A 20,392-nucleotide genomic window follows, 5' to 3' on the forward strand; every position below is an offset into this window, starting at 1 on the left:
AAGCAGAGCCAAAGAGTCCATCCCAAAATCCGACAAACAAGCAAAATGAACAAAAAACATTGAATTCAATTCTTTCTGATTTTAGAAACTGCATTAAAGAAGGGGTGCACCGGTCCTGGAGATACTGCAATACCAGGTCAATGCGTGGAGTGGACAGAGCAAGCTCTTTTTCCATCTCCCTGTTCTAAAAATCCATTTAATATATGGTCCCCAGATAGGGGACGTATCAGATATTAAACTGATAAGAACAGATACTACACTTGATCTTAGCCAAAAGGCCGAGAAGCGATAACCAGAATTGGTTTCAAACTACGGAGCCACCCAAGGATCCTAAAAAGTCCATTTGTGGAGATGAGCTCCTGGACTCCCGTTAAGAAGACATGTTGTCAACCTCTAGATCCCTTACATGCCTGCACTTTTCGGCTTGCTGCTGCTGCAATCCACGCGTTTTAGATCTGCATAACTCCACCTCTTTAAACACAGCACCTTCACCCCCTGCTGTTCCCACCCGCCTCAACACCGTTGGAAGGGAGGAGAACCAATTAAGGCGGGGGGTGGGGTGGAACGAGCAGCTGTCTACCCTTAGCAGGAGGGCTCCTGATTACATACCTCTCCTGCTGCTGCTGCTGCTGGCTGTCCAGCAGCAGACTGAAGGTGGCTGCTGCTGTGCACAGGTATATAAAGGCTCAGAGCCTATTATGACACGCGCAGCCAGCGTTCCATTGCCACATTCCATCTACTGCAGGCAGGATACCTGGCTGGCTGAATGTCGCTGAGAAGCTCACAGAGACCGCCATAAGCAACAGTTTAACAGAATGCCACAGACTAATCAACCAAACTTTTTGGGTTGGGTTCTCTTTTATAGTCTGCAGGCATTAAATGAAAGAAGTCAGTGTTCCAGCAGAAGGAGACAACGTTTCAGAAAAGGCATTGTAGCAAACCAAAAAAGAAATTTTAAGCGCAGCAGTGTAACCAGCGCACATACCTGTTAGCTCGGGTGAGTTTAAAAGGCTGCTGTTGATAACAAGGGCATTTGCTAAATAGATGGTGTGTGTGCAACAATATACTGAAAGGTCAATTATATTGTGCAGCTTATCTCACCACCTGTAGTTATTTAGGTGAAAGCTCCAAAATGCTTGCCTAATATGTCTGTTTATCCAAAAGGAAGTAGAAAGGGAGAGCTAGAAAGATAGCATTGCATCACATTACATGGCAATGCAATGCACAGTTGCTGAAGTTGAACCAAAATGAGCTTGTAATCTGGCTTCTGCAACTTTGAACATGAAAAATCCAATGAGGAGAAGAAAAGCAGAGCCAAAGAGTCCATCCCAAAATCCGACAAACAAGCAAAATGAACAAAAAACATTGAATTCAATTCTTTCTGATTTTAGAAACTGCATTAAAGAAGGGGTGCACCGGTCCTGGAGATACTGCAATACCAGGTCAATGCGTGGAGTGGACAGAGCAAGCTCTTTTTCCATCTCCCTGTTCTAAAAATCCATTTAATATATGGTCCCCAGATAGGGGACGTATCAGATATTAAACTGATAAGAACAGATACTACACTTGATCTTAGCCAAAAGGCCGAGAAGCAATAACCAGAATTGGTTTCAAACTACGGAGCCACCCAAGGATCCTAAAAAGTCCATTTGTGGAGATGAGCTCCTGGACTCCCGTTAAGAAGACATGTTGTCAACCTCTAGATCCCTTACATGCCTGCACTTTTCGGCTTGCTGCTGCTGCAATCCACGCGTTTTAGATCTGCATAACTCCACCTCTTTAAACACAGCACCTTCACCCCCTGCTGTTCCCACCCGCCTCAACACCGTTGGAAGGGAGGAGAACCAATTAAGGCGGGGGGTGGGGTGGAACGAGCAGCTGTCTACCCTTAGCAGGAGGGCTCCTGATTACATACCTCTCCTGCTGCTGCTGCTGCTGGCTGTCCAGCAGCAGACTGAAGGTGGCTGCTGCTGTGCACAGGTATATAAAGGCTCAGAGCCTATTATGACACGCGCAGCCAGCGTTCCATTGCCACATTCCATCTACTGCAGGCAGGATACCTGGCTGGCTGAATGTCGCTGAGAAGCTCACAGAGACCGCCATAAGCAACAGTTTAACAGAATGCCACAGACTAATCAACCAAACTTTTTGGGTTGGGTTCTCTTTTATAGTCTGCAGGCATTAAATGAAAGAAGTCAGTGTTCCAGCAGAAGGAGACAACGTTTCAGAAAAGGCATTGTAGCAAACCAAAAAAGAAATTTTAAGCGCAGCAGTGTAACCAGCGCACATACCTGTTAGCTCGGGTGAGTTTAAAAGGCTGCTGTTGATAACAAGGGCATTTGCTAAATAGATGGTGTGTGTGCAACAATATACTGAAAGGTCAATTATATTGTGCAGCTTATCTCACCACCTGTAGTTATTTAGGTGAAAGCTCCAAAATGCTTGCCTAATATGTCTGTTTATCCAAAAGGAAGTAGAAAGGGAGAGCTAGAAAGATAGCATTGCATCACATTACATGGCAATGCAATGCACAGTTGCTGAAGTTGAACCAAAATGAGCTTGTAATCTGGCTTCTGCAACTTTGAACATGAAAAATCCAATGAGGAGAAGAAAAGCAGAGCCAAAGAGTCCATCCCAAAATCCGACAAACAAGCAAAATGAACAAAAAACATTGAATTCAATTCTTTCTGATTTTAGAAACTGCATTAAAGAAGGGGTGCACCGGTCCTGGAGATACTGCAATACCAGGTCAATGCGTGGAGTGGACAGAGCAAGCTCTTTTTCCATCTCCCTGTTCTAAAAATCCATTTAATATATGGTCCCCAGATAGGGGACGTATCAGATATTAAACTGATAAGAACAGATACTACACTTGATCTTAGCCAAAAGGCCGAGAAGCGATAACCAGAATTGGTTTCAAACTACGGAGCCACCCAAGGATCCTAAAAAGTCCATTTGTGGAGATGAGCTCCTGGACTCCCGTTAAGAAGACATGTTGTCAACCTCTAGATCCCTTACATGCCTGCACTTTTCGGCTTGCTGCTGCTGCAATCCACGCGTTTTAGATCTGCATAACTCCACCTCTTTAAACACAGCACCTTCACCCCCTGCTGTTCCCACCCGCCTCAACACCGTTGGAAGGGAGGAGAACCAATTAAGGCGGGGGGTGGGGTGGAACGAGCAGCTGTCTACCCTTAGCAGGAGGGCTCCTGATTACATACCTCTCCTGCTGCTGCTGCTGCTGGCTGTCCAGCAGCAGACTGAAGGTGGCTGCTGCTGTGCACAGGTATATAAAGGCTCAGAGCCTATTATGACACGCGCAGCCAGCGTTCCATTGCCACATTCCATCTACTGCAGGCAGGATACCTGGCTGGCTGAATGTCGCTGAGAAGCTCACAGAGACCGCCATAAGCAACAGTTTAACAGAATGCCACAGACTAATCAACCAAACTTTTTGGGTTGGGTTCTCTTTTATAGTCTGCAGGCATTAAATGAAAGAAGTCAGTGTTCCAGCAGAAGGAGACAACGTTTCAGAAAAGGCATTGTAGCAAACCAAAAAAGAAATTTTAAGCGCAGCAGTGTAACCAGCGCACATACCTGTTAGCTCGGGTGAGTTTAAAAGGCTGCTGTTGATAACAAGGGCATTTGCTAAATAGATGGTGTGTGTGCAACAATATACTGAAAGGTCAATTATATTGTGCAGCTTATCTCACCACCTGTAGTTATTTAGGTGAAAGCTCCAAAATGCTTGCCTAATATGTCTGTTTATCCAAAAGGAAGTAGAAAGGGAGAGCTAGAAAGATAGCATTGCATCACATTACATGGCAATGCAATGCACAGTTGCTGAAGTTGAACCAAAATGAGCTTGTAATCTGGCTTCTGCAACTTTGAACATGAAAAATCCAATGAGGAGAAGAAAAGCAGAGCCAAAGAGTCCATCCCAAAATCCGACAAACAAGCAAAATGAACAAAAAACATTGAATTCAATTCTTTCTGATTTTAGAAACTGCATTAAAGAAGGGGTGCACCGGTCCTGGAGATACTGCAATACCAGGTCAATGCGTGGAGTGGACAGAGCAAGCTCTTTTTCCATCTCCCTGTTCTAAAAATCCATTTAATATATGGTCCCCAGATAGGGGACGTATCAGATATTAAACTGATAAGAACAGATACTACACTTGATCTTAGCCAAAAGGCCGAGAAGCGATAACCAGAATTGGTTTCAAACTACGGAGCCACCCAAGGATCCTAAAAAGTCCATTTGTGGAGATGAGCTCCTGGACTCCCGTTAAGAAGACATGTTGTCAACCTCTAGATCCCTTACATGCCTGCACTTTTCGGCTTGCTGCTGCTGCAATCCACGCGTTTTAGATCTGCATAACTCCACCTCTTTAAACACAGCACCTTCACCCCCTGCTGTTCCCACCCGCCTCAACACCGTTGGAAGGGAGGAGAACCAATTAAGGCGGGGGGTGGGGTGGAACGAGCAGCTGTCTACCCTTAGCAGGAGGGCTCCTGATTACATACCTCTCCTGCTGCTGCTGCTGCTGGCTGTCCAGCAGCAGACTGAAGGTGGCTGCTGCTGTGCACAGGTATATAAAGGCTCAGAGCCTATTATGACACGCGCAGCCAGCGTTCCATTGCCACATTCCATCTACTGCAGGCAGGATACCTGGCTGGCTGAATGTCGCTGAGAAGCTCACAGAGACCGCCATAAGCAACAGTTTAACAGAATGCCACAGACTAATCAACCAAACTTTTTGGGTTGGGTTCTCTTTTATAGTCTGCAGGCATTAAATGAAAGAAGTCAGTGTTCCAGCAGAAGGAGACAACGTTTCAGAAAAGGCATTGTAGCAAACCAAAAAAGAAATTTTAAGCGCAGCAGTGTAACCAGCGCACATACCTGTTAGCTCGGGTGAGTTTAAAAGGCTGCTGTTGATAACAAGGGCATTTGCTAAATAGATGGTGTGTGTGCAACAATATACTGAAAGGTCAATTATATTGTGCAGCTTATCTCACCACCTGTAGTTATTTAGGTGAAAGCTCCAAAATGCTTGCCTAATATGTCTGTTTATCCAAAAGGAAGTAGAAAGGGAGAGCTAGAAAGATAGCATTGCATCACATTACATGGCAATGCAATGCACAGTTGCTGAAGTTGAACCAAAATGAGCTTGTAATCTGGCTTCTGCAACTTTGAACATGAAAAATCCAATGAGGAGAAGAAAAGCAGAGCCAAAGAGTCCATCCCAAAATCCGACAAACAAGCAAAATGAACAAAAAACATTGAATTCAATTCTTTCTGATTTTAGAAACTGCATTAAAGAAGGGGTGCACCGGTCCTGGAGATACTGCAATACCAGGTCAATGCGTGGAGTGGACAGAGCAAGCTCTTTTTCCATCTCCCTGTTCTAAAAATCCATTTAATATATGGTCCCCAGATAGGGGACGTATCAGATATTAAACTGATAAGAACAGATACTACACTTGATCTTAGCCAAAAGGCCGAGAAGCGATAACCAGAATTGGTTTCAAACTACGGAGCCACCCAAGGATCCTAAAAAGTCCATTTGTGGAGATGAGCTCCTGGACTCCCGTTAAGAAGACATGTTGTCAACCTCTAGATCCCTTACATGCCTGCACTTTTCGGCTTGCTGCTGCTGCAATCCACGCGTTTTAGATCTGCATAACTCCACCTCTTTAAACACAGCACCTTCACCCCCTGCTGTTCCCACCCGCCTCAACACCGTTGGAAGGGAGGAGAACCAATTAAGGCGGGGGGTGGGGTGGAACGAGCAGCTGTCTACCCTTAGCAGGAGGGCTCCTGATTACATACCTCTCCTGCTGCTGCTGCTGCTGGCTGTCCAGCAGCAGACTGAAGGTGGCTGCTGCTGTGCACAGGTATATAAAGGCTCAGAGCCTATTATGACACGCGCAGCCAGCGTTCCATTGCCACATTCCATCTACTGCAGGCAGGATACCTGGCTGGCTGAATGTCGCTGAGAAGCTCACAGAGACCGCCATAAGCAACAGTTTAACAGAATGCCACAGACTAATCAACCAAACTTTTTGGGTTGGGTTCTCTTTTATAGTCTGCAGGCATTAAATGAAAGAAGTCAGTGTTCCAGCAGAAGGAGACAACGTTTCAGAAAAGGCATTGTAGCAAACCAAAAAAGAAATTTTAAGCGCAGCAGTGTAACCAGCGCACATACCTGTTAGCTCGGGTGAGTTTAAAAGGCTGCTGTTGATAACAAGGGCATTTGCTAAATAGATGGTGTGTGTGCAACAATATACTGAAAGGTCAATTATATTGTGCAGCTTATCTCACCACCTGTAGTTATTTAGGTGAAAGCTCCAAAATGCTTGCCTAATATGTCTGTTTATCCAAAAGGAAGTAGAAAGGGAGAGCTAGAAAGATAGCATTGCATCACATTACATGGCAATGCAATGCACAGTTGCTGAAGTTGAACCAAAATGAGCTTGTAATCTGGCTTCTGCAACTTTGAACATGAAAAATCCAATGAGGAGAAGAAAAGCAGAGCCAAAGAGTCCATCCCAAAATCCGACAAACAAGCAAAATGAACAAAAAACATTGAATTCAATTCTTTCTGATTTTAGAAACTGCATTAAAGAAGGGGTGCACCGGTCCTGGAGATACTGCAATACCAGGTCAATGCGTGGAGTGGACAGAGCAAGCTCTTTTTCCATCTCCCTGTTCTAAAAATCCATTTAATATATGGTCTCCAGATAGGGGACGTATCAGATATTAAACTGATAAGAACAGATACTACACTTGATCTTAGCCAAAAGGCCGAGAAGCGATAACCAGAATTGGTTTCAAACTACGGAGCCACCCAAGGATCCTAAAAAGTCCATTTGTGGAGATGAGCTCCTGGACTCCCGTTAAGAAGACATGTTGTCAACCTCTAGATCCCTTACATGCCTGCACTTTTCGGCTTGCTGCTGCTGCAATCCACGCGTTTTAGATCTGCATAACTCCACCTCTTTAAACACAGCACCTTCACCCCCTGCTGTTCCCACCCGCCTCAACACCGTTGGAAGGGAGGAGAACCAATTAAGGCGGGGGGTGGGGTGGAACGAGCAGCTGTCTACCCTTAGCAGGAGGGCTCCTGATTACATACCTCTCCTGCTGCTGCTGCTGGCTGTCCAGCAGCAGACTGAAGGTGGCTGCTGCTGTGCACAGGTATATAAAGGCTCAGAGCCTATTATGACACGCGCAGCCAGCGTTCCATTGCCACATTCCATCTACTGCAGGCAGGATACCTGGCTGGCTGAATGTCGCTGAGAAGCTCACAGAGACCGCCATAAGCAACAGTTTAACAGAATGCCACAGACTAATCAACCAAACTTTTTGGGTTGGGTTCTCTTTTATAGTCTGCAGGCATTAAATGAAAGAAGTCAGTGTTCCAGCAGAAGGAGACAACGTTTCAGAAAAGGCATTGTAGCAAACCAAAAAAGAAATTTTAAGCGCAGCAGTGTAACCAGCGCACATACCTGTTAGCTCGGGTGAGTTTAAAAGGCTGCTGTTGATAACAAGGGCATTTGCTAAATAGATGGTGTGTGTGCAACAATATACTGAAAGGTCAATTATATTGTGCAGCTTATCTCACCACCTGTAGTTATTTAGGTGAAAGCTCCAAAATGCTTGCCTAATATGTCTGTTTATCCAAAAGGAAGTAGAAAGGGAGAGCTAGAAAGATAGCATTGCATCACATTACATGGCAATGCAATGCACAGTTGCTGAAGTTGAACCAAAATGAGCTTGTAATCTGGCTTCTGCAACTTTGAACATGAAAAATCCAATGAGGAGAAGAAAAGCAGAGCCAAAGAGTCCATCCCAAAATCCGACAAACAAGCAAAATGAACAAAAAACATTGAATTCAATTCTTTCTGATTTTAGAAACTGCATTAAAGAAGGGGTGCACCGGTCCTGGAGATACTGCAATACCAGGTCAATGCGTGGAGTGGACAGAGCAAGCTCTTTTTCCATCTCCCTGTTCTAAAAATCCATTTAATATATGGTCCCCAGATAGGGGACGTATCAGATATTAAACTGATAAGAACAGATACTACACTTGATCTTAGCCAAAAGGCCGAGAAGCGATAACCAGAATTGGTTTCAAACTACGGAGCCACCCAAGGATCCTAAAAAGTCCATTTGTGGAGATGAGCTCCTGGACTCCCGTTAAGAAGACATGTTGTCAACCTCTAGATCCCTTACATGCCTGCACTTTTCGGCTTGCTGCTGCTGCAATCCACGCGTTTTAGATCTGCATAACTCCACCTCTTTAAACACAGCACCTTCACCCCCTGCTGTTCCCACCCGCCTCAACACCGTTGGAAGGGAGGAGAACCAATTAAGGCGGGGGGTGGGGTGGAACGAGCAGCTGTCTACCCTTAGCAGGAGGGCTCCTGATTACATACCTCTCCTGCTGCTGCTGCTGCTGGCTGTCCAGCAGCAGACTGAAGGTGGCTGCTGCTGTGCACAGGTATATAAAGGCTCAGAGCCTATTATGACACGCGCAGCCAGCGTTCCATTGCCACATTCCATCTACTGCAGGCAGGATACCTGGCTGGCTGAATGTCGCTGAGAAGCTCACAGAGACCGCCATAAGCAACAGTTTAACAGAATGCCACAGACTAATCAACCAAACTTTTTGGGTTGGGTTCTCTTTTATAGTCTGCAGGCATTAAATGAAAGAAGTCAGTGTTCCAGCAGAAGGAGACAACGTTTCAGAAAAGGCATTGTAGCAAACCAAAAAAGAAATTTTAAGCGCAGCAGTGTAACCAGCGCACATACCTGTTAGCTCGGGTGAGTTTAAAAGGCTGCTGTTGATAACAAGGGCATTTGCTAAATAGATGGTGTGTGTGCAACAATATACTGAAAGGTCAATTATATTGTGCAGCTTATCTCACCACCTGTAGTTATTTAGGTGAAAGCTCCAAAATGCTTGCCTAATATGTCTGTTTATCCAAAAGGAAGTAGAAAGGGAGAGCTAGAAAGATAGCATTGCATCACATTACATGGCAATGCAATGCACAGTTGCTGAAGTTGAACCAAAATGAGCTTGTAATCTGGCTTCTGCAACTTTGAACATGAAAAATCCAATGAGGAGAAGAAAAGCAGAGCCAAAGAGTCCATCCCAAAATCCGACAAACAAGCAAAATGAACAAAAAACATTGAATTCAATTCTTTCTGATTTTAGAAACTGCATTAAAGAAGGGGTGCACCGGTCCTGGAGATACTGCAATACCAGGTCAATGCGTGGAGTGGACAGAGCAAGCTCTTTTTCCATCTCCCTGTTCTAAAAATCCATTTAATATATGGTCCCCAGATAGGGGACGTATCAGATATTAAACTGATAAGAACAGATACTACACTTGATCTTAGCCAAAAGGCCGAGAAGCGATAACCAGAATTGGTTTCAAACTACGGAGCCACCCAAGGATCCTAAAAAGTCCATTTGTGGAGATGAGCTCCTGGACTCCCGTTAAGAAGACATGTTGTCAACCTCTAGATCCCTTACATGCCTGCACTTTTCGGCTTGCTGCTGCTGCAATCCACGCGTTTTAGATCTGCATAACTCCACCTCTTTAAACACAGCACCTTCACCCCCTGCTGTTCCCACCCGCCTCAACACCGTTGGAAGGGAGGAGAACCAATTAAGGCGGGGGGTGGGGTGGAACGAGCAGCTGTCTACCCTTAGCAGGAGGGCTCCTGATTACATACCTCTCCTGCTGCTGCTGCTGCTGGCTGTCCAGCAGCAGACTGAAGGTGGCTGCTGCTGTGCACAGGTATATAAAGGCTCAGAGCCTATTATGACACGCGCAGCCAGCGTTCCATTGCCACATTCCATCTACTGCAGGCAGGATACCTGGCTGGCTGAATGTCGCTGAGAAGCTCACAGAGACCGCCATAAGCAACAGTTTAACAGAATGCCACAGACTAATCAACCAAACTTTTTGGGTTGGGTTCTCTTTTATAGTCTGCAGGCATTAAATGAAAGAAGTCAGTGTTCCAGCAGAAGGAGACAACGTTTCAGAAAAGGCATTGTAGCAAACCAAAAAAGAAATTTTAAGCGCAGCAGTGTAACCAGCGCACATACCTGTTAGCTCGGGTGAGTTTAAAAGGCTGCTGTTGATAACAAGGGCATTTGCTAAATAGATGGTGTGTGTGCAACAATATACTGAAAGGTCAATTATATTGTGCAGCTTATCTCACCACCTGTAGTTATTTAGGTGAAAGCTCCAAAATGCTTGCCTAATATGTCTGTTTATCCAAAAGGAAGTAGAAAGGGAGAGCTAGAAAGATAGCATTGCATCACATTACATGGCAATGCAATGCACAGTTGCTGAAGTTGAACCAAAATGAGCTTGTAATCTGGCTTCTGCAACTTTGAACATGAAAAATCCAATGAGGAGAAGAAAAGCAGAGCCAAAGAGTCCATCCCAAAATCCGACAAACAAGCAAAATGAACAAAAAACATTGAATTCAATTCTTTCTGATTTTAGAAACTGCATTAAAGAAGGGGTGCACCGGTCCTGGAGATACTGCAATACCAGGTCAATGCGTGGAGTGGACAGAGCAAGCTCTTTTTCCATCTCCCTGTTCTAAAAATCCATTTAATATATGGTCCCCAGATAGGGGACGTATCAGATATTAAACTGATAAGAACAGATACTACACTTGATCTTAGCCAAAAGGCCGAGAAGCGATAACCAGAATTGGTTTCAAACTACGGAGCCACCCAAGGATCCTAAAAAGTCCATTTGTGGAGATGAGCTCCTGGACTCCCGTTAAGAAGACATGTTGTCAACCTCTAGATCCCTTACATGCCTGCACTTTTCGGCTTGCTGCTGCTGCAATCCACGCGTTTTAGATCTGCATAACTCCACCTCTTTAAACACAGCACCTTCACCCCCTGCTGTTCCCACCCGCCTCAACACCGTTGGAAGGGAGGAGAACCAATTAAGGCGGGGGGTGGGGTGGAACGAGCAGCTGTCTACCCTTAGCAGGAGGGCTCCTGATTACATACCTCTCCTGCTGCTGCTGCTGCTGGCTGTCCAGCAGCAGACTGAAGGTGGCTGCTGCTGTGCACAGGTATATAAAGGCTCAGAGCCTATTATGACACGCGCAGCCAGCGTTCCATTGCCACATTCCATCTACTGCAGGCAGGATACCTGGCTGGCTGAATGTCGCTGAGAAGCTCACAGAGACCGCCATAAGCAACAGTTTAACAGAATGCCACAGACTAATCAACCAAACTTTTTGGGTTGGGTTCTCTTTTATAGTCTGCAGGCATTAAATGAAAGAAGTCAGTGTTCCAGCAGAAGGAGACAACGTTTCAGAAAAGGCATTGTAGCAAACCAAAAAAGAAATTTTAAGCGCAGCAGTGTAACCAGCGCACATACCTGTTAGCTCGGGTGAGTTTAAAAGGCTGCTGTTGATAACAAGGGCATTTGCTAAATAGATGGTGTGTGTGCAACAATATACTGAAAGGTCAATTATATTGTGCAGCTTATCTCACCACCTGTAGTTATTTAGGTGAAAGCTCCAAAATGCTTGCCTAATATGTCTGTTTATCCAAAAGGAAGTAGAAAGGGAGAGCTAGAAAGATAGCATTGCATCACATTACATGGCAATGCAATGCACAGTTGCTGAAGTTGAACCAAAATGAGCTTGTAATCTGGCTTCTGCAACTTTGAACATGAAAAATCCAATGAGGAGAAGAAAAGCAGAGCCAAAGAGTCCATCCCAAAATCCGACAAACAAGCAAAATGAACAAAAAACATTGAATTCAATTCTTTCTGATTTTAGAAACTGCATTAAAGAAGGGGTGCACCGGTCCTGGAGATACTGCAATACCAGGTCAATGCGTGGAGTGGACAGAGCAAGCTCTTTTTCCATCTCCCTGTTCTAAAAATCCATTTAATATATGGTCCCCAGATAGGGGACGTATCAGATATTAAACTGATAAGAACAGATACTACACTTGATCTTAGCCAAAAGGCCGAGAAGCGATAACCAGAATTGGTTTCAAACTACGGAGCCACCCAAGGATCCTAAAAAGTCCATTTGTGGAGATGAGCTCCTGGACTCCCGTTAAGAAGACATGTTGTCAACCTCTAGATCCCTTACATGCCTGCACTTTTCGGCTTGCTGCTGCTGCAATCCACGCGTTTTAGATCTGCATAACTCCACCTCTTTAAACACAGCACCTTCACCCCCTGCTGTTCCCACCCGCCTCAACACCGTTGGAAGGGAGGAGAACCAATTAAGGCGGGGGGTGGGGTGGAACGAGCAGCTGTCTACCCTTAGCAGGAGGGCTCCTGATTACATACCTCTCCTGCTGCTGCTGCTGCTGGCTGTCCAGCAGCAGACTGAAGGTGGCTGCTGCTGTGCACAGGTATATAAAGGCTCAGAGCCTATTATGACACGCGCAGCCAGCGTTCCATTGCCACATTCCATCTACTGCAGGCAGGATACCTGGCTGGCTGAATGTCGCTGAGAAGCTCACAGAGACCGCCATAAGCAACAGTTTAACAGAATGCCACAGACTAATCAACCAAACTTTTTGGGTTGGGTTCTCTTTTATAGTCTGCAGGCATTAAATGAAAGAAGTCAGTGTTCCAGCAGAAGGAGACAACGTTTCAGAAAAGGCATTGTAGCAAACCAAAAAAGAAATTTTAAGCGCAGCAGTGTAACCAGCGCACATACCTGTTAGCTCGGGTGAGTTTAAAAGGCTGCTGTTGATAACAAGGGCATTTGCTAAATAGATGGTGTGTGTGCAACAATATACTGAAAGGTCAATTATATTGTGCAGCTTATCTCACCACCTGTAGTTATTTAGGTGAAAGCTCCAAAATGCTTGCCTAATATGTCTGTTTATCCAAAAGGAAGTAGAAAGGGAGAGCTAGAAAGATAGCATTGCATCACATTACATGGCAATGCAATGCACAGTTGCTGAAGTTGAACCAAAATGAGCTTGTAATCTGGCTTCTGCAACTTTGAACATGAAAAATCCAATGAGGAGAAGAAAAGCAGAGCCAAAGAGTCCATCCCAAAATCCGACAAACAAGCAAAATGAACAAAAAACATTGAATTCAATTCTTTCTGATTTTAGAAACTGCATTAAAGAAGGGGTGCACCGGTCCTGGAGATACTGCAATACCAGGTCAATGCGTGGAGTGGACAGAGCAAGCTCTTTTTCCATCTCCCTGTTCTAAAAATCCATTTAATATATGGTCCCCAGATAGGGGACGTATCAGATATTAAACTGATAAGAACAGATACTACACTTGATCTTAGCCAAAAGGCCGAGAAGCGATAACCAGAATTGGTTTCAAACTACGGAGCCACCCAAGGATCCTAAAAAGTCCATTTGTGGAGATGAGCTCCTGGACTCCCGTTAAGAAGACATGTTGTCAACCTCTAGATCCCTTACATGCCTGCACTTTTCGGCTTGCTGCTGCTGCAATCCACGCGTTTTAGATCTGCATAACTCCACCTCTTTAAACACAGCACCTTCACCCCCTGCTGTTCCCACCCGCCTCAACACCGTTGGAAGGGAGGAGAACCAATTAAGGCGGGGGGTGGGGTGGAACGAGCAGCTGTCTACCCTTAGCAGGAGGGCTCCTGATTACATACCTCTCCTGCTGCTGCTGCTGCTGGCTGTCCAGCAGCAGACTGAAGGTGGCTGCTGCTGTGCACAGGTATATAAAGGCTCAGAGCCTATTATGACACGCGCAGCCAGCGTTCCATTGCCACATTCCATCTACTGCAGGCAGGATACCTGGCTGGCTGAATGTCGCTGAGAAGCTCACAGAGACCGCCATAAGCAACAGTTTAACAGAATGCCACAGACTAATCAACCAAACTTTTTGGGTTGGGTTCTCTTTTATAGTCTGCAGGCATTAAATGAAAGAAGTCAGTGTTCCAGCAGAAGGAGACAACGTTTCAGAAAAGGCATTGTAGCAAACCAAAAAAGAAATTTTAAGCGCAGCAGTGTAACCAGCGCACATACCTGTTAGCTCGGGTGAGTTTAAAAGGCTGCTGTTGATAACAAGGGCATTTGCTAAATAGATGGTGTGTGTGCAACAATATACTGAAAGGTCAATTATATTGTGCAGCTTATCTCACCACCTGTAGTTATTTAGGTGAAAGCTCCAAAATGCTTGCCTAATATGTCTGTTTATCCAAAAGGAAGTAGAAAGGGAGAGCTAGAAAGATAGCATTGCATCACATTACATGGCAATGCAATGCACAGTTGCTGAAGTTGAACCAAAATGAGCTTGTAATCTGGCTTCTGCAACTTTGAACATGAAAAATCCAATGAGGAGAAGAAAAGCAGAGCCAAAGAGTCCATCCCAAAATCCGACAAACAAGCAAAATGAACAAAAAACATTGAATTCAATTCTTTCTGATTTTAGAAACTGCATTAAAGAAGGGGTGCACCGGTCCTGGAGATACTGCAATACCAGGTCAATGCGTGGAGTGGACAGAGCAAGCTCTTTTTCCATCTCCCTGTTCTAAAAATCCATTTAATATATGGTCCCCAGATAGGGGACGTATCAGATATTAAACTGATAAGAACAGATACTACACTTGATCTTAGCCAAAAGGCCGAGAAGCGATAACCAGAATTGGTTTCAAACTACGGAGCCACCCAAGGATCCTAAAAAGTCCATTTGTGGAGATGAGCTCCTGGACTCCCGTTAAGAAGACATGTTGTCAACCTCTAGATCCCTTACATGCCTGCACTTTTCGGCTTGCTGCTGCTGCAATCCACGCGTTTTAGATCTGCATAACTCCACCTCTTTAAACACAGCACCTTCACCCCCTGCTGTTCCCACCCGCCTCAACACCGTTGGAAGGGAGGAGAACCAATTAAGGCGGGGGGTGGGGTGGAACGAGCAGCTGTCTACCCTTAGCAGGAGGGCTCCTGATTACATACCTCTCCTGCTGCTGCTGCTGCTGCTGGCTGTCCAGCAGCAGACTGAAGGTGGCTGCTGCTGTGCACAGGTATATAAAGGCTCAGAGCCTATTATGACACGCGCAGCCAGCGTTCCATTGCCACATTCCATCTACTGCAGGCAGGATACCTGGCTGGCTGAATGTCGCTGAGAAGCTCACAGAGACCGCCATAAGCAACAGTTTAACAGAATGCCACAGACTAATCAACCAAACTTTTTGGGTTGGGTTCTCTTTTATAGTCTGCAGGCATTAAATGAAAGAAGTCAGTGTTCCAGCAGAAGGAGACAACGTTTCAGAAAAGGCATTGTAGCAAACCAAAAAAGAAATTTTAAGCGCAGCAGTGTAACCAGCGCACATACCTGTTAGCTCGGGTGAGTTTAAAAGGCTGCTGTTGATAACAAGGGCATTTGCTAAATAGATGGTGTGTGTGCAACAATATACTGAAAGGTCAATTATATTGTGCAGCTTATCTCACCACCTGTAGTTATTTAGGTGAAAGCTCCAAAATGCTTGCCTAATATGTCTGTTTATCCAAAAGGAAGTAGAAAGGGAGAGCTAGAAAGATAGCATTGCATCACATTACATGGCAATGCAATGCACAGTTGCTGAAGTTGAACCAAAATGAGCTTGTAATCTGGCTTCTGCAACTTTGAACATGAAAAATCCAATGAGGAGAAGAAAAGCAGAGCCAAAGAGTCCATCCCAAAATCCGACAAACAAGCAAAATGAACAAAAAACATTGAATTCAATTCTTTCTGATTTTAGAAACTGCATTAAAGAAGGGGTGCACCGGTCCTGGAGATACTGCAATACCAGGTCAATGCGTGGAGTGGACAGAGCAAGCTCTTTTTCCATCTCCCTGTTCTAAAAATCCATTTAATATATGGTCCCCAGATAGGGGACGTATCAGATATTAAACTGATAAGAACAGATACTACACTTGATCTTAGCCAAAAGGCCGAGAAGCGATAACCAGAATTGGTTTCAAACTACGGAGCCACCCAAGGATCCTAAAAAGTCCATTTGTGGAGATGAGCTCCTGGACTCCCGTTAAGAAGACATGTTGTCAACCTCTAGATCCCTTACATGCCTGCACTTTTCGGCTTGCTGCTGCTGCAATCCACGCGTTTTAGATCTGCATAACTCCACCTCTTTAAACACAGCACCTTCACCCCCTGCTGTTCCCACCCGCCTCAACACCGTTGGAAGGGAGGAGAACCAATTAAGGCGGGGGGTGGGGTGGAACGAGCAGCTGTCTACCCTTAGCAGGAGGGCTCCTGATTACATACCTCTCCTGCTGCTGCTGCTGCTGCTGGCTGTCCAGCAGCAGACTGAAGGTGGCTGCTGCTGTGCACAGGTATATAAAGGCTCAGAGCCTATTATGACACGCGCAGCCAGCGTTCCATTGCCACATTCCATCTACTGCAGGCAGGATACCTGGCTGGCTGAATGTCGCTGAGAAGCTCACAGAGACCGCCATAAGCAACAGTTTAACAGAATGCCACAGACTAATCAACCAAACTTTTTGGGTTGGGTTCTCTTTTATAGTCTGCAGGCATTAAATGAAAGAAGTCAGTGTTCCAGCAGAAGGAGACAACGTTTCAGAAAAGGCATTGTAGCAAACCAAAAAAGAAATTTTAAGCGCAGCAGTGTAACCAGCGCACATACCTGTTAGCTCGGGTGAGTTTAAAAGGCTGCTGTTGATAACAAGGGCATTTGCTAAATAGATGGTGTGTGTGCAACAATATACTGAAAGGTCAATTATATTGTGCAGCTTATCTCACCACCTGTAGTTATTTAGGTGAAAGCTCCAAAATGCTTGCCTAATATGTCTGTTTATCCAAAAGGAAGTAGAAAGGGAGAGCTAGAAAGATAGCATTGCATCACATTACATGGCAATGCAATGCACAGTTGCTGAAGTTGAACCAAAATGAGCTTGTAATCTGGCTTCTGCAACTTTGAACATGAAAAATCCAATGAGGAGAAGAAAAGCAGAGCCAAAGAGTCCATCCCAAAATCCGACAAACAAGCAAAATGAACAAAAAACATTGAATTCAATTCTTTCTGATTTTAGAAACTGCATTAAAGAAGGGGTGCACCGGTCCTGGAGATACTGCAATACCAGGTCAATGCGTGGAGTGGACAGAGCAAGCTCTTTTTCCATCTCCCTGTTCTAAAAATCCATTTAATATATGGTCCCCAGATAGGGGACGTATCAGACATTAAACTGATAAGAACAGATACTACACTTGATCTTAGCCAAAAGGCCGAGAAGCGATAACCAGAATTGGTTTCAAACTACGGAGCCACCCAAGGATCCTAAAAAGTCCATTTGTGGAGATGAGCTCCTGGACTCCCGTTAAGAAGACATGTTGTCAACCTCTAGATCCCTTACATGCCTGCACTTTTCGGCTTGCTGCTGCTGCAATCCACGCGTTTTAGATCTGCATAACTCCACCTCTTTAAACACAGCACCTTCACCCCCTGCTGTTCCCACCCGCCTCAACACCGTTGGAAGGGAGGAGAACCAATTAAGGCGGGGGGTGGGGTGGAACGAGCAGCTGTCTACCCTTAGCAGGAGGGCTCCTGATTACATACCTCTCCTGCTGCTGCTGCTGCTGGCTGTCCAGCAGCAGACTGAAGGTGGCTGCTGCTGTGCACAGGTATATAAAGGCTCAGAGCCTATTATGACACGCGCAGCCAGCGTTCCATTGCCACATTCCATCTACTGCAGGCAGGATACCTGGCTGGCTGAATGTCGCTGAGAAGCTCACAGAGACCGCCATAAGCAACAGTTTAACAGAATGCCACAGACTAATCAACCAAACTTTTTGGGTTGGGTTCTCTTTTATAGTCTGCAGGCATTAAATGAAAGAAGTCAGTGTTCCAGCAGAAGGAGACAACGTTTCAGAAAAGGCATTGTAGCAAACCAAAAAAGAAATTTTAAGCGCAGCAGTGTAACCAGCGCACATACCTGTTAGCTCGGGTGAGTTTAAAAGGCTGCTGTTGATAACAAGGGCATTTGCTAAATAGATGGTGTGTGTGCAACAATATACTGAAAGGTCAATTATATTGTGCAGCTTATCTCACCACCTGTAGTTATTTAGGTGAAAGCTCCAAAATGCTTGCCTAATATGTCTGTTTATCCAAAAGGAAGTAGAAAGGGAGAGCTAGAAAGATAGCATTGCATCACATTACATGGCAATGCAATGCACAGTTGCTGAAGTTGAACCAAAATGAGCTTGTAATCTGGCTTCTGCAACTTTGAACATGAAAAATCCAATGAGGAGAAGAAAAGCAGAGCCAAAGAGTCCATCCCAAAATCCGACAAACAAGCAAAATGAACAAAAAACATTGAATTCAATTCTTTCTGATTTTAGAAACTGCATTAAAGAAGGGGTGCACCGGTCCTGGAGATACTGCAATACCAGGTCAATGCGTGGAGTGGACAGAGCAAGCTCTTTTTCCATCTCCCTGTTCTAAAAATCCATTTAATATATGGTCCCCAGATAGGGGACGTATCAGATATTAAACTGATAAGAACAGATACTACACTTGATCTTAGCCAAAAGGCCGAGAAGCGATAACCAGAATTGGTTTCAAACTACGGAGCCACCCAAGGATCCTAAAAAGTCCATTTGTGGAGATGAGCTCCTGGACTCCCGTTAAGAAGACATGTTGTCAACCTCTAGATCCCTTACATGCCTGCACTTTTCGGCTTGCTGCTGCTGCAATCCACGCGTTTTAGATCTGCATAACTCCACCTCTTTAAACACAGCACCTTCACCCCCTGCTGTTCCCACCCGCCTCAACACCGTTGGAAGGGAGGAGAACCAATTAAGGCGGGGGGTGGGGTGGAACGAGCAGCTGTCTACCCTTAGCAGGAGGGCTCCTGATTACATACCTCTCCTGCTGCTGCTGCTGCTGGCTGTCCAGCAGCAGACTGAAGGTGGCTGCTGCTGTGCACAGGTATATAAAGGCTCAGAGCCTATTATGACACGCGCAGCCAGCGTTCCATTGCCACATTCCATCTACTGCAGGCAGGATACCTGGCTGGCTGAATGTCGCTGAGAAGCTCACAGAGACCGCCATAAGCAACAGTTTAACAGAATGCCACAGACTAATCAACCAAACTTTTTGGGTTGGGTTCTCTTTTATAGTCTGCAGGCATTAAATGAAAGAAGTCAGTGTTCCAGCAGAAGGAGACAACGTTTCAGAAAAGGCATTGTAGCAAACCAAAAAAGAAATTTTAAGCGCAGCAGTGTAACCAGCGCACATACCTGTTAGCTCGGGTGAGTTTAAAAGGCTGCTGTTGATAACAAGGGCATTTGCTAAATAGATGGTGTGTGTGCAACAATATACTGAAAGGTCAATTATATTGTGCAGCTTATCTCACCACCTGTAGTTATTTAGGTGAAAGCTCCAAAATGCTTGCCTAATATGTCTGTTTATCCAAAAGGAAGTAGAAAGGGAGAGCTAGAAAGATAGCATTGCATCACATTACATGGCAATGCAATGCACAGTTGCTGAAGTTGAACCAAAATGAGCTTGTAATCTGGCTTCTGCAACTTTGAACATGAAAAATCCAATGAGGAGAAGAAAAGCAGAGCCAAAGAGTCCATCCCAAAATCCGACAAACAAGCAAAATGAACAAAAAACATTGAATTCAATTCTTTCTGATTTTAGAAACTGCATTAAAGAAGGGGTGCACCGGTCCTGGAGATACTGCAATACCAGGTCAATGCGTGGAGTGGACAGAGCAAGCTCTTTTTCCATCTCCCTGTTCTAAAAATCCATTTAATATATGGTCCCCAGATAGGGGACGTATCAGATATTAAACTGATAAGAACAGATACTACACTTGATCTTAGCCAAAAGGCCGAGAAGCGATAACCAGAATTGGTTTCAAACTACGGAGCCACCCAAGGATCCTAAAAAGTCCATTTGTGGAGATGAGCTCCTGGACTCCCGTTAAGAAGACTTGTTGTCAACCTCTAGATCCCTTACATGCCTGCACTTTTCGGCTTGCTGCTGCTGCAATCCACGCGTTTTAGATCTGCATAACTCCACCTCTTTAAACACAGCACCTTCACCCCCTGCTGTTCCCACCCGCCTCAACACCGTTGGAAGGGAGGAGAACCAATTAAGGCGGGGGGTGGGGTGGAACGAGCAGCTGTCTACCCTTAGCAGGAGGGCTCCTGATTACATACCTCTCCTGCTGCTGCTGCTGCTGGCTGTCCAGCAGCAGACTGAAGGTGGCTGCTGCTGTGCACAGGTATATAAAGGCTCAGAGCCTATTATGACACGCGCAGCCAGCGTTCCATTGCCACATTCCATCTACTGCAGGCAGGATACCTGGCTGGCTGAATGTCGCTGAGAAGCTCACAGAGACCGCCATAA

General features: G+C 45.2%; 16 non-coding genes across 16 annotated transcripts; all 16 read right to left on the bottom strand.

Annotated features, from left to right (window-relative positions):
- Positions 1 to 99: 99 nt before the first annotated feature.
- Positions 100 to 290, bottom strand: LOC141246441 (U2 spliceosomal RNA). The gene has a single exon (XR_012310029.1). It is a non-coding gene; the product is annotated as a U2 spliceosomal RNA (small nuclear RNA).
- Positions 291 to 1,405: 1,115 nt separating this feature from the next.
- Positions 1,406 to 1,596, bottom strand: LOC141246473 (U2 spliceosomal RNA). The gene has a single exon (XR_012310059.1). It is a non-coding gene; the product is annotated as a U2 spliceosomal RNA (small nuclear RNA).
- A 1,115-nt stretch (positions 1,597 to 2,711) lies between these two features.
- Positions 2,712 to 2,902, bottom strand: LOC141246442 (U2 spliceosomal RNA). The gene has a single exon (XR_012310030.1). It is a non-coding gene; the product is annotated as a U2 spliceosomal RNA (small nuclear RNA).
- A 1,115-nt stretch (positions 2,903 to 4,017) lies between these two features.
- On the bottom strand, positions 4,018 to 4,208 carry LOC141246443 (U2 spliceosomal RNA). Its single transcript, XR_012310031.1, has one exon. It is a non-coding gene; the product is annotated as a U2 spliceosomal RNA (small nuclear RNA).
- Positions 4,209 to 5,323: 1,115 nt separating this feature from the next.
- On the bottom strand, positions 5,324 to 5,514 carry LOC141246444 (U2 spliceosomal RNA). The gene has a single exon (XR_012310032.1). It is a non-coding gene; the product is annotated as a U2 spliceosomal RNA (small nuclear RNA).
- A 1,115-nt stretch (positions 5,515 to 6,629) lies between these two features.
- On the bottom strand, positions 6,630 to 6,820 carry LOC141246477 (U2 spliceosomal RNA). Its single transcript, XR_012310063.1, has one exon. It is a non-coding gene; the product is annotated as a U2 spliceosomal RNA (small nuclear RNA).
- Positions 6,821 to 7,932: 1,112 nt separating this feature from the next.
- LOC141246445 (U2 spliceosomal RNA) lies at positions 7,933 to 8,123 on the bottom strand. Its single transcript, XR_012310033.1, has one exon. It is a non-coding gene; the product is annotated as a U2 spliceosomal RNA (small nuclear RNA).
- A 1,115-nt stretch (positions 8,124 to 9,238) lies between these two features.
- On the bottom strand, positions 9,239 to 9,429 carry LOC141246447 (U2 spliceosomal RNA). Its single transcript, XR_012310034.1, has one exon. It is a non-coding gene; the product is annotated as a U2 spliceosomal RNA (small nuclear RNA).
- Positions 9,430 to 10,544: 1,115 nt separating this feature from the next.
- On the bottom strand, positions 10,545 to 10,735 carry LOC141246448 (U2 spliceosomal RNA). Its single transcript, XR_012310035.1, has one exon. It is a non-coding gene; the product is annotated as a U2 spliceosomal RNA (small nuclear RNA).
- A 1,115-nt stretch (positions 10,736 to 11,850) lies between these two features.
- LOC141246450 (U2 spliceosomal RNA) lies at positions 11,851 to 12,041 on the bottom strand. Its single transcript, XR_012310037.1, has one exon. It is a non-coding gene; the product is annotated as a U2 spliceosomal RNA (small nuclear RNA).
- Positions 12,042 to 13,156: 1,115 nt separating this feature from the next.
- Positions 13,157 to 13,347, bottom strand: LOC141246451 (U2 spliceosomal RNA). Its single transcript, XR_012310038.1, has one exon. It is a non-coding gene; the product is annotated as a U2 spliceosomal RNA (small nuclear RNA).
- Positions 13,348 to 14,462: 1,115 nt separating this feature from the next.
- On the bottom strand, positions 14,463 to 14,653 carry LOC141246452 (U2 spliceosomal RNA). Its single transcript, XR_012310039.1, has one exon. It is a non-coding gene; the product is annotated as a U2 spliceosomal RNA (small nuclear RNA).
- A 1,118-nt stretch (positions 14,654 to 15,771) lies between these two features.
- On the bottom strand, positions 15,772 to 15,962 carry LOC141246453 (U2 spliceosomal RNA). Its single transcript, XR_012310040.1, has one exon. It is a non-coding gene; the product is annotated as a U2 spliceosomal RNA (small nuclear RNA).
- A 1,118-nt stretch (positions 15,963 to 17,080) lies between these two features.
- LOC141246474 (U2 spliceosomal RNA) lies at positions 17,081 to 17,271 on the bottom strand. Its single transcript, XR_012310060.1, has one exon. It is a non-coding gene; the product is annotated as a U2 spliceosomal RNA (small nuclear RNA).
- Positions 17,272 to 18,386: 1,115 nt separating this feature from the next.
- LOC141246454 (U2 spliceosomal RNA) lies at positions 18,387 to 18,577 on the bottom strand. The gene has a single exon (XR_012310041.1). It is a non-coding gene; the product is annotated as a U2 spliceosomal RNA (small nuclear RNA).
- A 1,115-nt stretch (positions 18,578 to 19,692) lies between these two features.
- LOC141246455 (U2 spliceosomal RNA) lies at positions 19,693 to 19,883 on the bottom strand. The gene has a single exon (XR_012310042.1). It is a non-coding gene; the product is annotated as a U2 spliceosomal RNA (small nuclear RNA).
- Positions 19,884 to 20,392: the final 509 nt, after the last annotated feature.

This window comes from Phyllobates terribilis, unplaced genomic scaffold (genome assembly GCF_046119375.1).
Source record: "Phyllobates terribilis strain yellow unplaced genomic scaffold, ASM4611937v1 Scaffold_2556__1_contigs__length_124230, whole genome shotgun sequence".
In the NCBI taxonomy this organism is placed as follows: Eukaryota; Metazoa; Chordata; class Amphibia; order Anura; family Dendrobatidae; genus Phyllobates; species Phyllobates terribilis.